At 39.4% G+C, this 18,198-nt stretch overlaps 1 protein-coding gene across 2 annotated transcripts in view; it reads left to right on the top strand.

The window, feature by feature from the left end:
- The first annotated feature begins 225 nt into the window (after positions 1-225).
- SEMA3D (semaphorin 3D) overlaps positions 226-18,198 on the top strand; it is a 144,238-nt gene continuing 126,265 nt past the window's right edge. For both annotated transcript variants that reach the window (XM_032207405.1, XM_032207406.1), the window contains exon 1: positions 226-408. The gene's annotated coding sequence lies outside the window, so the exon portion shown is untranslated. The remainder of the gene's footprint in view (positions 409-18,198) is intronic.

Below are 18,198 nucleotides of genomic sequence, written 5' to 3' on the forward strand. Positions count from 1 at the left end.
GGGTGCGCTGAGCTGCTTTTCACGGAGCAAAATGCCTCCCCGAATACCTCCCGGTGACCGGGGCTGTGCCCGGCTCCGGGAGCAGCAGCAGTGGGTGTGAGGCTGGGTTGGCTGACACACACCCACACGCACACACAGCCACACACACACACACGCACGCCAAGCAGCCCATTTGCTGGAGGGGTGTGCATGTGCGTGCGAGGGAGTGGAAAGGGGTGGCGGGGATGGAGGAAGGGAATCCAGGGGAAAGTCTGACACTCGGCGCAGAAGGAGCGAGACCCTCCGTCGCCGCCGGCGCCGCCGGGGAGGAGCTCGACTTTCTCGCAACGCCTCCCAAAACCCAGCCACTGGCCCCGGCCCCGCACCGGGCTCACCCCGCACCTCGCAGCCGCTCCGGCTCCCCGGCAGGTACCAGGCGGCCCCCGCGGGACCCCCGCCACTTTGCGCCGCGCTTTGCCTCCGAGGAAAGGGGTGGGGGGGGGGGGGGGGAGGGAAAGTGCATGGGGTCCCTCTCCCCACACACACAGATCCGTGCTCGTTCCCCTCCACTGGGGGCCACCTGCCCGGCTGTCATCCAGCAGCTGGGAGGCGCAGCAGGGATGCGGGGCATCCCCCGGCTCTGCCCCGGGAGAGCAAGCAGAAATGGAGTTTTGGCGTCGGGGCGAGGAGGTTGCAGTTTTGGGGAGGGTGGGTTGAAGGCTGCGGGTCTGGGTGCGGTGCGGAGGGAGGGAGAGGGTTGGGTCCCGCAGCACCGGCACCCTTCTGCTTCGTGTAGGTTTCTGGGGACGATGCAAAGGGCAGGGTGGGGATAGATGGCTCATGTTCATCAGCCAAACTGTTGCTTGCTGGAAGGGCGGCAAAATCTCTTCTTCCCCGTGGAGTCCTCCAGCTCCGCCATGAGCGCGACTCTGCTGGATGTATTCATCACTTGAAGCAGCAGAGCACCTGGCTGGCCTGGGGTGCTCGGTGGAATGAGATTATTCCTCTTTGGTACAGACAACTCCTCTTTCGCTTTGTGCAATAACACAGAGGGGGGTAAAGCTTCTTGTTTTGCAGCGAATATTACAAAACGAAAGTTGTTGCTACCAGAAAGGAAACATTCCCAAGTGCTTTAGGTAATTGGTGACTGTACTGAAGAATCGTAAAACAGACACCTATGTTTCCTTTAGTGCAAACAAACAAACAAACAAAACACCTTTGGTTTGAAAGGGCAAAACTTGTCTGAGAACAATAGAGATCAATAGGGCAATCTGACAATCAGCAGAGAGCACTTTGCAGAGAAAGCAGCAGCTCAGCCCTGCATCTGTGGCACTTACAGAGGTCATGAAGATGCAGAGTACAACTTTTGCAAGGATTTTAGCATGCCACTTTCTCTTTTTTACTACTTGACTTGCTGATCTGTGTAATAGCTAGAGTGATTTGATTTTGCTGCTAACCATTAGTATGTGATTTACTACAATGTGAAACATTTTAATGGAGTTTTTCAAGCTCTCATTAGTATAGCTGATGTGACTTTCATCTGCCTTTATTTATCTCATTTAGCTTACTACAGGCCTGATTCAGAAAAGCAGTGGTCATAGTTTCCTGCAAGGTGTGTAGGGGCCAAGGTCATTCCCATCTATCTTTCTGAACTGTCTTTCTGAAGAGGAATTTGGGTATTTTAAACCATAATTATAGTCTTATTGCCAGACAGAGGTACCCAAATTCTGCAGATGTCATACCTCTTCTTTCTTAAAGTTTCCAAAACAAGTCCTGCTCAGCCTTGATCAGGCAGAGCAGCTTGGCTTCACTTTTATTTGAACTTTATTTTGGCTTGGACATCCAGACTAGCCTGAGATCCAGGAACTAAATTTACTTTCCATCTTCTTGCCACTGGATCAGTCCAACAGGGGTTCTCAGGGCTGGCTGAACAGAGTGGTAGGCGCAGTGCTGAAGTACAGATATGTGCCTCCAAACCAGGCAGAGAGCTTGGAGCCCAAGTCTCCCGCAGAGTATATGAAGGCTCTGCCCATGGCATGCTTTAACCAGAAATGGAAATAGAAGCTTCACTAGAACCCTTTGCCATGTCTCAAAAGATAAGAATGACTGCTCACAGGACAGTCATCCCAGGAAGACAGAAGTACCTTCAGTAGTTCTAAGTAAAGTGAATAAATCTCAGAAAGATGGCTGGGCGGGTAGCTGCAGTCAAAGTCCCTTGAAAGGCAATACCTGCTTTAGAGCCTCTTCTCAAGCACCAACCTCCACCTGCTTCTCTGCAGCTGTTGTGCTGACAGCCTATTTTAATTAAGCTAGAATATAAAATGGAAATTCATGTTGTGCACTGTGAAAGTGGCTTTTAAAGTGTTTGAGGATACTACATTGTTACTACTTAGAGATTCAATAATGATAATCAGGCAAGTCAGCACTGTAAGCACCAATGCATTATGAAAAGCCAAGCCAAAAAATGAAACACTCCCCAGAAATCCTGCCCTTACTTTGGTCCTATCAGGAAAGGTATGATCAGCCTCTCTTTCCCTGTTCTATCACAGAACAAGTGGAGGTGTAACTGTCCCACAAAATCAGGATTTTTATGGTTTAATTTGCAGAAGGTAATAATCACTGTGAGTTGCTCTGCGAGCATGCTGTTGGCTTAGGGTGGTAAAAATAATGACGTATTACTGGATTCTTTTTTTAATCTTTGCTTGGTGTTTACTCTGGTTTTATTTTTTTGTTGTTAAAAATAGAGAAATTGTGATCTCAGGTGTCTCTTCACAATGCACCGCTGCAATGTAGACATCCCATTTACCTGAGGCTCTGGAGAGGCTGATTCATTAGCCAGTAATCAGCTGAATTCCCAGCACATACCAACATTTCTTTGGCTAAAACCCCTAGTGCTGGAATTGGCCACTCAGCCACCTCTGTAGTCTTTGAGGTTTCCTACATGAGGGAATCCTTTGGTGCTGGTTATGCAGGATTTCCCACCGCTCTCTCCTGGCAAGGCAGGCTGCGGGACAGCCAGAGCTATATTTGGCCCATTGTCTTTTTAACATGGGGAAAATGCTTAAGGGGCATGCTGAGTGTCATTAAATCAAATAGATGTGGTAAACGCGTGATATGTTTGTTTTCCTTGTTTTCTGGACTTTTTCCAACTGCAAACAAGCAACAGAGAAGTTCAGAGCAAAGCCATGTCTGAGAGACATGCAGTGTGGTGACTGTATTTAAACTATGAGTGAAACAAGTTTTTGCTCCATGGATGTGCTATTTTCATCTTTTTTATACTACTGTGTTTCTGTCGTGCTTAACACAATTTCCCCCCCACCCTAATATTCTGTCTGGATTTCATGTATTTTATAAACTAAACAATGGCAATGAGTCAGTGCTTAAATCATCTCTATGTAAATTTTTAGCCTTTTTATTTTCCCCTCTCTATCCCTCTGTACTCAGAAAGACACCTCTCTGGTATTGTTATTTGTTATATGTTTATATAGCATATCTGTTTATATGTTATTTTTCACATCTTAGAGGCATGCTGAGTGAATATCCATGTGTTATCTGACAGTGGGTGATAAAAAAAAAAAAAAGGAGAAAGAAAAAAAAAAAAAAGCCCTTCTCTTCTACTCTCCCCAGTTTAGATGGATTCAACGTCACATGGAGGGGATCCAGGATGAGTCAGAGAGCAGTACTGTTGTCCAAAATTCCAGTTTGTGTTACAGCTGGGAGGCAGCATTTAGCATCATGTGGATTTATTTTCTTTTAACGGGAACTCCAAAATAATTTATGGAAGTCATATAGCCTAATGAGCAGAACAGATAACGGTAAGCCAAGAAGAACCTGGATTCCCATCTGGGTTGAATCATAGACTCAATTTGACTATCAGTGTGATGGGTGTGGTATTAAAGCCTAGAACATTATATTGACCTTAACCAAATCATTGCACTTCCCTACAGCATAACTGGAAAATGTGATTAAGGTTCAGAGCTCTTCTGGTACCTAACAGTTTCCTGAATAGTCAGCTTCACTGCACAAACCAAGCACACTGCATTACAGACATTTATCTGCAACCTTAATTTGCAGGGAGATTCCTAAACGGTTTGGGGTATATATGGCTAAGGATAAATTTGTGCTGTGGATCTACTGCATATGTGGGGACCTGTAACTTGTGAGGACATTCTGCACTGCTTGAATGCCACACTGTATATTACTCAGCATTCAGTAACACATATCCCTTTTGAACATTTTTTTTTTTTCTTCCCATGTTACTGTAAACACAAAGAAGAGTCGTGTGAGCTTTGTCTTTTGATGTGGTCAGTTTAAAAGCTAAACAAATATCCAGAATTAAACTGTTTCCAATCTAGTTGGTCAGTGAATCAGGAGCCTTGCAGGAAGCAGATGTTATGCAAGAGAAAAGAGACTAAAAATTCCTGTAACAACTGAGCACACTCCGATGATATGCTCTTTTCCTTGTTGTTGTTTTGTTATTTATTTTCTTTCTGAGAGGAGGATTAGGAGGAGGGAAGATACCCATTTTCCTGGAACGTCTCCTTCCAAAACTCCTGAAGACACTGCAGCCCTGAGTCTGATCTCATCTTGCGTCACCATAACTAAAGACTACATGCACTGGAAACAGAAAGCCTAGGATTAACTGAAAATTATACAAAACTAAGGCTGTCATGAAATGAAAGACTTGCGCCTGTTCACAGTTAATCTGTATTTAGTGACTTCAAGGGATTTAAGCATGTGTTTAAAGACAGACTGCTGTGTAAATGCTCTCTTGAAAGAAGTACTTTCCTAAAGTCTAAATCTAGAGTGAGATCAAGTCTTTTAAAAGTTAAGTGCAGTCCTGAGGGCTGATGTGGCCAAATATTCCAGCATAATCTTGGCTAGAATTTTAACATTTTGAACAGCTAGATCTAATGGTATGTGCCTACCTAGCTTGTTATATTCCCCTGGAATTTATCAATGACACACTCCATATAATTGTGGTTACTTTTTGTCCGTTTAAAATCCTTTTTTGGTTTTGCAAGGGAAAGACTGCAAAGAGGGAGAATGTAAAAAATTCTTTCTCAACCCAAACCAAAAAAAACTTTTTTTTTTTTTCCTTCTACAATGAAGAATTAAAACAATGTCTGTTGCTCTCATGCTTTATGTCAGAATCTCTGCTAAATAACAGTAAGAAGGAATATGATGAATTTTTCATATGGAACTTATTCCCTGTAATTTTATAATGCACATATGTGAGGTTTTATGAAGACTTATACTAAAAGGCTTTAGAAGAGTATAATAAAGGAAAATTGTGTTTGTAACATCCTTTGGAATCAAAAGAGCTGAACAGCTACAGTTAAGAGAGTAAATAAAATGAAGAGGCAATGACAAATAAGATTTACAGAAAAAAACAAAACAAAACAAAACAAAACAAAAAACAAAACTCCAGCTATAAGGTTGTGTCCCTATTTGTCTGACTTTCTTTACAGTCTGTGCCATTGCAAGGTGTAACATTCTTATGTCCGATCTCTGACTTCTGAAAGACACGTTCCACCTGCATATAAAATACCACTTTTTTTTTTTTTTTTTTTTTTTTTTTTTTTTTTTTAAGGCAGGTGTCTGAGAACCTTTATTAAGGACATAAATAAATCTTCAAAGATTATATTCGACTTACAGTGTGATTGTGCACCTCTGAAGATCTGTTGTTGTTTAAGGAGAGAAGACACAGTTGGGGACAAATTATTTGCATCTGTTTTCCAAATTTCTTAAAACTTTGTTTTTTCACACTAAAAAGGACTGTGGTAGTTTTACTTAGGTGGGCAGTTGAGTTTCAACATGGTAGGAAGTGCAGATAAAGTAGGCATATAAAGTATTGATTTATTACTTCTGTTTCATCATAGAATCATAGAATATCCCAAGCTGGAAGTGACCCATAAGGATCATCATGTCCATCTCCTGGCACCACACAGGTGCCAAAAGTTTACACAAAAGTTTAGACCATGTGACTAAGTGCACATCCAATCGCTTTTTAAATTCAGACAGGCTTGGTGAAGTCACTACTTCACTGTTCCAGTGTGTTCTGCTGTTCCAGTTGCCTGTTCCAGTGTGCAACCACCCTCTCAGGTGCATAGTCATTATTTGTAAAGCAGTGTACCTTTTCTCATTCAGAGAAGGTCATAATAATTTATTAGTAGTGCAGTAACATTGGTCCCAGTCCATAGTGAAGATCCCTGTTAGTAATGTAATGGAGGTCCTCTTGTGTTGAGCACTGGTGATGTATCTAATTAAACAAACAAACAAAACCACTTACAACCAAAATGTAGGGGAAGAGTCAGCAAGCACAAAAGACTGAGACGGGGGTTCCTCAAGAAAACAAGTAACAAAAACTGTTTTATTTGGTAGAATAAACAGAGGTCTCAGCCTGTTTTTCTGTTGTTGAATAGAATAAGCATCAGGGCAAAGTTGAATTTATAATGGCATTATGAGATCCCCTATTGTGAAAGATAAATAGCAAATTTGGCCTAATGCCTCAGTAAATTAATTACATTGAATTAACCCGACTTTTGATTCCAGTGACCTCCTTGGTTTAACAGATTAATTTCTGAACAACGCAGCTTCAAAGAATCCACTTTATTTTGGGGAGGTATATTATGGCAAAGTCAGAGGATTTTCTAGAAGCACAAAGTCTCCACATGAACAAATCTGGAATTCTTGGATCCATTGAACCATGTAATATTTTGAGTTGGAGACTCTAAGCCTTTGTGTTTCAACTGGAGCAGAACTTGTCTTCAAAAGAAAAAAAAAATCTACTAGAAATACTATGCAGAAACACAAATCTAAGAGGAAATAGAAAATATATATTTTTTTCTTTTTTTTTTTTTTTCTTTTATTTATCTGTGGAGCAGACACACTGCTTTTTATCTGGTTTTCACATATCTGAGCACATTAATAGTATAGACGGTGTCATGTCATTTGCTAAAAGCAAAAATACTGTAAGTCATTTATCTGTAGGAAAAAGACTATTCAAAGAACATAAATCCAAGGATAAAGCTGAGCTAATAAAAGCAGATATATCTATTACCTATTTCCCTCCCCTAAAACTGAAAAGTAACACTATTTTTAGGTAACAAGTTGTTGGTTTTTTGTTTTGTTTTTGGTCAATGGTTCTTTAAATCTGCATGTGTTCATTTCAGAGTTATAATTAAATAAAAGACGATTCCTGAATGGGATCCTGCAAAAATAGTCTTGAGTGAGGGGTTTTGTAATGGTCATATTAATTATAGGAAAACTATCCAAAAAGAGGTGGGCTTTAATTTAACAACAACAACAACAAAAAGTACTTTACAAGTCCCATTGTTGGGATATAGTCTGGAGCTGAGAGTCAAACTTCTGCTGCAGCCTGGAAAAGTGGAGAGTGTCCTTGGGAATGATGGTAGCAGAGGACAATCATTGTGTTGGAAAAAAAAAAAAAAAAAAAAAAAAGTTATAGCAAGCTGCATCCTCAGTTGGTGTAAATTAGAGATACATAATTGAAATTAATGGAGTGGTTAGTGGTTTGTAATAGGTAAAGGCTCTTATCTCTTCAGAAGGACTGAGTAGCTCTAGCTCTAAAAGCTGAAAAGGAACATCAGAGATTTAAATAAACTGTATATACTGAAAGCATTTTGGGGAGTAAAATTATAAAGAGAAACCAGAGACTCAAGTACTGAGGAAGAGTTATCACTTCTTGTGCACTGACCGGCTGATTATGGCAGGATCCCCAAAAGTCAGAAGTCTTGAGGGATGACTGCAGAAGCCGTCTTTCAGGAAGTTAGGAAGAGCATTTAAGTCCTGAGCCACAGATTTAAATGCCTAGGTTCATTAGGGATCCTTAGTTATGAGCTCTACCAGCAGATAGCTGTCTATGTAGGGTCAGATGTTTTCTTGTGTCAAAAATAAAATAAATGAATAATAAAAATAAATAAATAAAGGGCTCTAGTATATATTTCAGTGCTTGAGGAGCTTTCTTTTGTCTGAGGTGGCACAGAAGTGCAGATTTTCCAGCGCGTGCCTGAGCAATGCTGTTTCTTGTGCTTGGGAGTGTGGCTTTCTCAGCTGTTGTGGGTATCAATGGCTTAACAGAAAGGGTCAATGGCTTGACATGGTGGTTAGAGCACCATCTTTCAGGGACTTATATTTCTGGACCTGCTCCAATTAATATTTTGGAAATAGGTGGTGATATTTCCTGATTGATACTGAACTAAACTGTTGAGTCCCACTAGCACAATACCACCTGTCCCTGAAGGAGGGTGCTTACCTCAGGGCAGGTGGATAAAGTGTAATGGGAGAGATAGGTATTGTTCTGGTGTCAGTCTGTGGGAGAACTTGGTACCATTGGGGCCCAGCCTGGGCTTGCAAGTAAGGTGGGCAGAACAATGCCTCTTTTCAAACACCACAAACACTGAACAGCTAGAGATAATCATGACCTTGTTGTATGTACACCCAATAATCTGGTGCCATGGGGGATATGCTGCTAAGAAAGTTTGGATGCATACAAAGCCTTGGTAGGTAGTTTATATATTGGCTTCTAATAAGAGTCAGTTAAGGTGACAAATCCCTGTTATGAATTCAATCGTTCAGCTAAAATAATTTTAATAAGCAAGGGTGCTTTACATAACTACTGCCTGAATCGTGGTCTCTTGAACTGATGTCATATATGACATCAAACCTTTGTTAGAACAGAGGTTTTCTAAGACCTGATGAAATCCAAGGTGTTCTTTTAAAGACTCAATATGTTCTTTTATGTTGAACTCCAAATTTGAAAGCTTGGAGAAAAAGCTAACCAGAAGTAATATTTTAAATGTCAGTCTCACGTAACTGAGGAATAAATGACAGAATTGATGCTTCTAAGAGAATTACTAACATTGTCCATGTTTAAGGATCTTTTAGGTCCTCTTTCTAGAGGAAAAGGTGCATTTACTTCTGCTGTATTGTGCTGTCCATCTTTTAAAGATGAGTTTCCTGGGTAATACTGTTTGCAGTATAAAGATTTGTTCTGGAATTACTACTCTGTGGTTATAGTCCTCTAGTGACATCTACAAAAAGCAGACATATATTATATCTCACTAAGCTGCCTCAGCTTGAAAAAAAAAAAAAGTAAAAATTTGTCTATGGTAAATAATTATCTTTCCCAATATGACATGCAGATAATGCATACACTGTTCAGTGAAGTTAAGGGAGTTTTTACATGGGAAGAATTTATATCATCAGATCAAATCATTATAGACTGCTGAGGGTGAAGGCTAATTAAACTAAAAAACTAAAATATATGTGAGTGGGGAAACAATAGACTGGTATTTTTATGGTATCCCTCTGAATATTTCTATGTCTGCTTACCCCCTCCAAAAAATAATAATATATATATATGTACTTCTAACTACAGATTGGATATTATTATCTTGTGATCAACCTCCTGTGCCTTTGTTACAATTCATTCCTTTCCTGAAAGGCAGCACAAACACCGATATGAAACTATTACCACAGTGATTTTTTTCCTCAACCATGTTTAAAATCAATGCTGGATATTTACTGTATGGATGAATTATTGCACTTTGGTTCTTGGTAATGACAACTTTTCTTTTTTTGTTACTTTTGGTAATGACAACTTTTCTTTATTTGTTGCTGTTGTACATTGACATGTAAGGATGAAAAATAAATACTTAGGCACAAAACACTGCTGAAAGCTCAAATGCCAGTTTCTGCAGTTTTTCACAGCCTAAGAGAAAAGCAGGAGTTATGTGCAGTGAACAGGGTAGGGAGCTTGTCTCTCTTAATCCCAAACATCTGTTTTGAAAGCTAAAAAAATACAAATAAAAAATAACAGAATGAAATTGTCATATTCAGTTTACCATCCTAGGTGAGATTTTGCTTGTTTTATCCCTGGATTTTCTATTGCTCTGGGCCTGTGCTGGATGCCAACCTGTCTTGTGGTACAGCTTCATTCCTCCCAGCTGGAATTACCCATCCTCACCTCTTTGCTGCAACAGGTCTCCAGGTGGTTTTGAGGCACAGGACATCCTGCTCCAACCTCCAAACTCTTCTCCCCTCTGAAATTTCATTTCCTTCCTGCTCCAGCTTAACATGCGCTAGTGCTTTAATATAAAACTCCCAGCAGGATACACAGTTAATTCCCAGAAATGGCTCTGACATGATGAAAAAACTTCACACCCTGAGAATACTCTGCTCAGTAGCAATATTGCCTGTGTGGTGTTAACAGATTTCGGATTTCAGGTCTTGTGTCAGGTTTTTTGTGACAATAGTAAAAATGCCTTTGTTTGTGATAGCATTTATGCCACTGATATCACAGGCACAGCTGTTCTGTTGTTGGTCAGTGCTGAAATATGGATAGCAATTTTCTTAGTACAGACAGGCTGTATTTTTATTTTTGTCCTAGGTTATCAACGTGTTTTAATGGGACTAAAATCTGCCTTAATGAGTGATGTTAAAAAACAAAACAAAACACCTTTCCATCCATTCTGTCTTTTCCTTCCTCCCTTCCTTCCGTTCGCTGCACGCAATGTAAATGCCACTTAAGTGATGTGAGAAGAACATTTTGGAAAGTGTTTGAATTCATTATGTTTTGTTTTCCATCCAGGAATTCACATGACACAAAGGAAAGTGGTATATGACACCTTCAAGGTAAACTGTTAGAATGTCTATAAAGTGTTGCAGTCATCTTTATAAGTGAAATGGCATGTGCGGCCAGAATAACTGGGACCAAGTGACTTCATCTACAAGTAGCATTGTTATCTGTGGTACAAGCGTCAGCAGAGAATACCGTGGTCAATTGTGATGTCCTTGGGGGAAATCTCACAAGGCCTTGCAGTAGGCAGTGTAATATTACTACTGTCTGTTTTCATTCTTTTCTCAACAAAATAGTATTTTGATGCTTGGAAGGAATGACCCATTTTAAATTGTACTGTCTCTCTTCATTCATCTTTGAGCCACATGGGAGAAGAGGTGTGAGCACAAGTGGTTAAAAGTTGAAAAGATGCTGCCAGAGGATGGAGAAATCCATGACTGACATCTGTGGAAACAAAGACTGTTCCATAGATCTACTGGGGCCCTGAGGGTGTTATGTTCATATGGGTCATTGCCTCAGTCATTGCCTCCCATGTTTTCTTCTAGAAGATCTGTAGCTTTTTTCGAAGTAGTTTTCTTAGATCCCACTGAACACTTGTATTCTGAGCTTCAGATATATTACATTATGGAAAGCATTCCAGGCTTAACATGCATATATGCCACCACTCAGAAAGGAAACCCAGAGATACTGTGGAGGCAGCAGCAATCACTCAGAGCTCTTTGCACGTGCTCAAGTTGAAGATGTCCTGTGCTGTTTTTTTTTTTTTTTTTTTTCCTTGTGTATCTGCTGTCATTTCTACCTCCTGCATTTCTCTTAGGCTGGCACAGAAAGTCCCAAAATAGGCATTTGAGTTTTTGGCAGTGTTTGTTGCCTAAGTATTATTTATTCCCTACAGAGATATGGTAGTGATTTGTACACATTTTTGAAGCAGTGTGTTCCTCTTGTGTTTCACATAATGTAGTCTGGGAACACTGATGCAGAACAAACATGTTTCTTTGTTCTGAAGCTGGCTGATTGGACAAAATTTTCTCTTTTTGGTGTAGGAGGCTTATCATTTTCAATTTCAGAAGACAAGTGCGGCAATACAGTAGAAAGGATGTTGCTTTGTCTCACGTGCTTGATGTCCACAGATACTGAATCCTACCTGGAAATTAAGTGCTAATTCATAAACAAGCTACTGGATCTAACATTAAGGCAAATGTGTAAAGTTCTGCAGTCTGTTTAATGTAGGAGTTGGTTATATTTCCCTCTAATAATATTGTCTAGAAAACCATTCGCAATTATTTGAACATCTTGCTTGAAAGAGGCATGATATTTTTACCTGCATGTTTCCCACAAGCTATGCTTATAATTTCTAAAACAAACTAACAAACAAAACAAACAAACAAACAAAAAGACAAGAACATGACTTTGATGATAATTCAAAGTTGATATAGTATTGTTTTGACTAACTACAGTTCAAGGTTGTTGTCCTGGAAGGGGAGAACTACACTTGTGCTATACCAGAAATTGTTCTACCATGTTCTTTGGATAGTGTGAGACCATCAACTCTGCTTTTCTGTTTCACTGTACTGAAATAATAAAAAAAAAAAAAAAAAAAAAAAAAAAAAAAAAAATCAGCTAAGATAAAATGAATAGAGCCTATTTTAAAAATCAACATTTTACCAAGGTTGAAGTCTCAGAGGGGCCAGGGGACGTGCTTAGCATTCAGCATTTTTCCCCAGGATTATTCTAAGAAACACGTATCACCCAGTACTGAAGCCTGCTCTGGTCTGATAAAGTTTGTCTACATGTGGAAGTCAACATGCTGTTAAACTAAAATGACAGTGTACAGCATGTATCTGCTTCACACTAATTCTCTGCATGATCTGTCACAGGGTACATGTTCTAAATCTGCTCTCAATGTGAAGTAAGCTGTTTTCTAATTAAAAGCCTTCAAATATGTGATTGCAGAGTAGTCAGTATGCTGCTAATTGGTGTCATCTTATGTTTGGACTCTCTCGTTGACAAGACCTAAATATTTCAGTTTTAAGGTCTTGGTCAGTTATTTGTAAATGTGTAACAAACAATATTTGTGTACTGTACAAATACAGAGTGCCCAGATGTTACATTTCAGAACAGGACTCTGTGCTTATTGAAGTGAATATACTATTTTCACTTATTTTAATAAAAGCTCCAAAGTTATGTTCATGTTTTTACTTGTTTCACGATAACACTTAAAAGTCCAACCTGGAAATTTTTCCCCATTCTACTATTCCTGGTATTAACATTTAAGGATCATTTAGAGAATAGTAATAAAAACGAAAAAGGAGGCACTGAGTCAGGTTTGATTTATGAGGAAAAGTTAAAGGATTTCAGTGTACGTAGTTTGATTGAGTTTGACAAAGAAGAAGACATGACTTTAAATGCTTCAGAAATTTAATTCCAAAAACAGCAGAGGATTTGATTAATGTTAAGGACATTCTAAAGGTTAAGATAGCAGCTCAGGGGACTTGGGGTTCCATGATATACGTCCATGATATACGTCCTTAGGCAAGTCATTTCTGCTTAGATCTTAGCAAATTCCTATAGGCACCCAACTGCAACTTCTTTGTCATCATATCTGGGTGTTAATCAGATGATACTGAACAGCACCTAATTTAGACAATTAACTTGTTAAAAGCCTTTGTGTGTCTGGATCTTGACCTCTATCTGCCTATATGTCATATATATGTCTGTAAATGGGTAAAAATTACCCTATGTCATAAAAAAAACAGAGCAAGAATAATGGGTTCAGAAAATATGGATGATCAGAAAATGTAAAAATGGGAGTCATACAGATATAATAAGCAAAGAGAAGTTCCTTCTCTTATATCTCATAAAACAATTCAGGAAGTCTTTTATTAAAAACTAACTACAAGATGGAACTCACTCTTCTCCAATTTCTGGTATACAGTCCTTGTACAAACTAGAAATAGACCAAAAGTGTTATGGTGAACATGCTACCAATGAATACTGTATCAAGTTAGATCTGTATTTCCCAGGTTACCTAACCCTACATTTGAAAATCAAGGCCTTTATAAGTAAAAGGGAACTGAACAATTTAGGAAATCTATCCCTATTGTCTCATACTTTAATACAGAATCCATATGCTAGTTGGAAATATCTCTAGGAGGTATTTAGTAGGAAACAGCTACCTCTTAGAAAATGGTACTCAGAGAATATACAGTTATGGGCAGCATGAGTTTAAAGAAAAAGAAATATATAGAAAAATGAGAATTATTTGTAGGAGAGCTACAAAAATTCTGCACGCTTCTATCAGAGCTGCTGAAGGTCCATGTGCAAAGAATCTGTAAGATGTTGGGGCTCTGTGGAAAAGTTGATCAATAAATACTCATGATGGAGATCAATATGACCCATCTGAAGTCCCTTCTAACCGATGCAAGTGCACAAGTTTGCATTTCAAAGAAAAAGGAGCTATGTGTTTATTCTGCTGTAGGCGGTGCTCGGCAATAAGAGTCCTCCTTAGCACTTAACTTTTGTTACCCTGCAGGACAGCAACATCTCTTCGTGAGGTTTACTCTTTTTGGTTTGCACTCTTCAAAGAAAAGTCCTGCTTTCATGCTTTGTCCCTTTTGTTTTGGTAGCTCCCACCTCCTCCTTACACAGCTGGACTCTTATTTCTCTCACAGTTACTTGTTGCTTGCCTACTTCATTGTTTTTGCAGGGAAGGAAAAGAGAGCATCCCCTTGCTATTCAACCCCTTATCTTCTGGCTCATCTATTGACAAAGAGACATTGGTAAAGTGAGCAATTGGACCCTCCTAACAACAAAGATCTGGTGTCAGAGAGCCTGTGGTTACATCTGGGCTAGACTTATGGTTGAGAATGTCTCAAACATTCTGAATTCAGAAGAACAAAATGTGTTTGCAGATGTTTGTTTGTATTTTTTTTCCTTGACCTTGCAAACCCAGTACCTATTGCTAATCAGAGATCAGCTGTTGTAAGGACTTAGAGGCGGGTATGAGGTTTGCACAAGGGATCTAATCACTGTGGGGATCTTGTCTGGGTATGGAACAATCCTGGCTCAGATTAGGATGTGAATTTTATGATTCTATGATTCTATGAAATAAGAACTCTCTCACTGATGATGAGTAGTTGGAATACAAGACTCTGAGCTTAAAGCCCACTGCAAATGTCTGGCCATATTCAACCTCAGCAAGACTGGCAGTAAGGTGTATGGGACATGTACCTACATCTGGCTCCCCATAGAGCCTGGGCATGGACTAAACATTGTTACTGTATGCTTTTACTTGTTCCCACTGCAGAAACTCAGATGTTTGAGACACTTACTTTCTGAACTGTTAAGGCATAAGGGAGTAAAGGTGGAGATTATATGAATTGCACTAAAACCAGTTTATTGCTGGGTTCCCTCAATACCCAGAAGTCCTAATCCTTCATGTAAGAGACTCTAGACCTGTGAATTCACATCACCTGCTTTATGCTGTAATTCAGGAGTTTTGAGTCACCCTCTCTAGGTACCTACAACATAGAGAAACAGAGAGAAAGCAGACTACAGTGAAAGGAATGTCACATTACTTATATATAGCTAATTAGCTGCTGTGTTCTGCTTGTTACTTTTATTTTTAATAACTTTATCATCTTTTGCTCCCTCTGACTGTTTAATCCATCTGTTGTCATTCATCAGGCATTTAGAACACAAAACTACAAGGGCAAAGGACTCTTGTATCCCCATCACAGTATCTGCAGCACTATGGGGTCCTGCCCCTGACTGGGGCCTCTAGGCACTATCCCAGTATAAACAACACATAAAAATAGATCAGCAAAGTAACATCCATCAAGAAAACCATACAAAGACCTAAATAGTGTTTTACTATTGAATTGCTCTATTGTCTCATGTGTGGTTCATGCAATAGCTTGCTGTAGTTTTCAGAGTTAGAAACAGAAGACCAATCATACAAAGCCTTATATCAATGGGCTATATGTGGGGAGCTTGGGGGAGATCTATAATTACTAAAATAGGGAAGTGCGCCAAAGACGATTTACAAGTATGGGGAAGAATGCATCTTTTGTGATGTTCAGGACTTTATCAGGTTTATTTTGGAGGTTTTCCAAGATTAATAGCAGAAAACAGCCAAAATTTAAAGTGTAGCAATCAAACCAAATATCAGCTGCAGGAATAGCTGCAATAGCCCAAGGGTTTGCAGTTGCTTCCGCTCTTGACACAGTGCTGATTGTTCATGCCGCAACAGGTAGGATCACATTAAGCAAATCAGTTTATCTCAGTGATGTAGACAGCTTTTGAGGTGTATGAAGGCAATACTTAATAGAAATGGGTATTAATAATATTCCTACTTGTATTTGAAACCCTTGTTTCTAAACTCATCCACTCTCAGAGCCTCGCTAGACTACAATATGTCCAAATAGCATGAGTTAGAACTCCCCTGGACAAAAATGATCAAGTATGTTAGGGAACAAAGATATATCACAGGAATGACGTATTAAAATCCTCACTCAGCTTTGAGTCAAGAACGTAGAGTGATTTGCTGTTGCATAGTTGTAGATTATTATTCCTTGCAGTGGATTTGATGGGATTTTGATGGATTTGGGGAGGTATAAATGCCTTTGATAAGTCCATGTCGCTAAAGATATTGTGACAGTAGAGCTTATAGCACCAGTTCTCAGATGCTTTGTGAGAGAAATTGATTCCAGTGTTGCTCTCCATGTTGCTCTCCACTTTCAGTGTAAACGTGCTTCAGTGCAAGTACATTTCTACTGGGCTCCAGTACATTTCAAACTGACTCCAGTTTGGCTCAGAGCTCCATGTCTGTTTGGCAACCCCAGCTGAGGACTCCAAGAAGCAAGCTGGGAGTATCTAAACTAAGATGGTCATATAGATTCTTCATTTAATCAGCAGAGAGGCAGATATTTCAGATTCCTGTCCAAGAATTCTGAAGTGGCTGAGAAGAATCAGCTCCTGAAGTGCCCCTAATGATTAGTCTTTAAATGTCGACTGGATGAACTTACACTTACTTTTTTAAAAGACTAAATTTAGGATGGACAAATCACAGTATTTCTTTAAATCATTTTAACTGTTTTTTTTCAGGCGTTCAAAGATATTTAGATATTAATGGCAGCAAGAACTTGGAAAGCGGTATCTCTGAAAGCAAACAGTAGTCAAAAGGGTTGAAGCTCATTTAGGTTCCAGTGTTTAGAAGCAGTGAACTGGGGTGAATCTCTTAATTGTCAACGCAGGAGCCTGTCTCAGTAACAGAGGGTTTAGACACATAACCTCTGCACTATGTTTTTGTTGCCTTTTTTTTTTTTTTCCCTTCACCATTGGAGAAACATGCTGTTGCAAACTTGGATCACAGGTTGCATTTCTGGTTTCTGCCACTGAACTTAGAATGTGCTTCTATGGTGTTGGATGCTGGAACTGTTGTTCACCAACCGTGCTGCAAGAGTGTATGGTATTTAACGAGGAAAAACACATAGGATTTGATTTTGGAATCATCATTGACATGACTGTTGAGCATCTGCATAGCTCTTTGTTGTGAAAGGAGCATAACAGCTTTCTGGGTGCTTTCGTGTCACATCACAAATGACATTAATAAGTAAATCAAAGAGATTGTAATTGAAGAGACTGAATCATTTACCTTAACTTCAAAGAGTCAGATAGAGCCTATTAAATCCAGAACTGTGTCTACAATGTACAATGCACAATGTACAGATATAGAAAACAAAGAGAAACTTTCTTATTTACCTACATTCTGTCAAACCTGTGCTAGTCTTTTATGGTTAAGCTGGATCTGTGGTAGCAATTTTTCTGCTGTCTTGTTGGAATAGGAAGAGGGAGACTTCTTTGTGGCATCCTGTCATTTATTTCTGTTAGGTTTCTGGAGGTCCAGCCGCCTCAGAGGTGAAAGCACTGAGAACTGTGCAAATCAAGCTCCGAGCTTTTTCTGTAAAATCAAACAAACATGTGGCTCCTGATTTCAGAGTGTCTTACTAAACAAATTCCTTTGGTTCTGCAGAAGAATTTATAAATGGATGTAGGAGGACATAGCGTCCTTGGTTTCCACAGATACAAACAAACTCATAGAAAGAAAAGAAAAAAAGTCTCTTTCATTGGTGTCAGGAAGAGTTAGGCAAATAACTTGAGCAGCAAGAGAAGAGGTAAGTAGTTGCACAATCTTCATTCATATCATTTACACTCACGTCTTGGGAAAAGAATTCCCAGAATGAGACTGGGCTCAAAATTAAAAGAGAAACATCCCCAAGGCTTTTGGAATAGAACAAAGAAAAGAAGCTGCAGAAGCTCCATTCTCATGAATTGTTAAAACATAACAAGCAGTTGGATGGCAGAATGGATGCTTTTTGCCATAAAACATTCCCTGAAACTCTTTCTTCCAAGATCTATGTTGATTACTTATTTGCTTCATTTTTTCTTTCTCATGAATTTATTTGACTAAAAATAAAAATAAAAATTAGGCATCTCATCTTCTGAATATGTCAATAATTTTGCTAGTTTCTTAAGTGTGATCAGTTATTAATCTCTTCTTGTGAGCGTGTGGTGGAAGAGAACAAGGGATTTATCACTCATTCTTGTTTGTATCC

This window comes from Aythya fuligula, chromosome 1 (genome assembly GCF_009819795.1).
Source record: "Aythya fuligula isolate bAytFul2 chromosome 1, bAytFul2.pri, whole genome shotgun sequence".
Lineage (NCBI taxonomy): Eukaryota > Metazoa > Chordata > Aves > Anseriformes > Anatidae > Aythya > Aythya fuligula.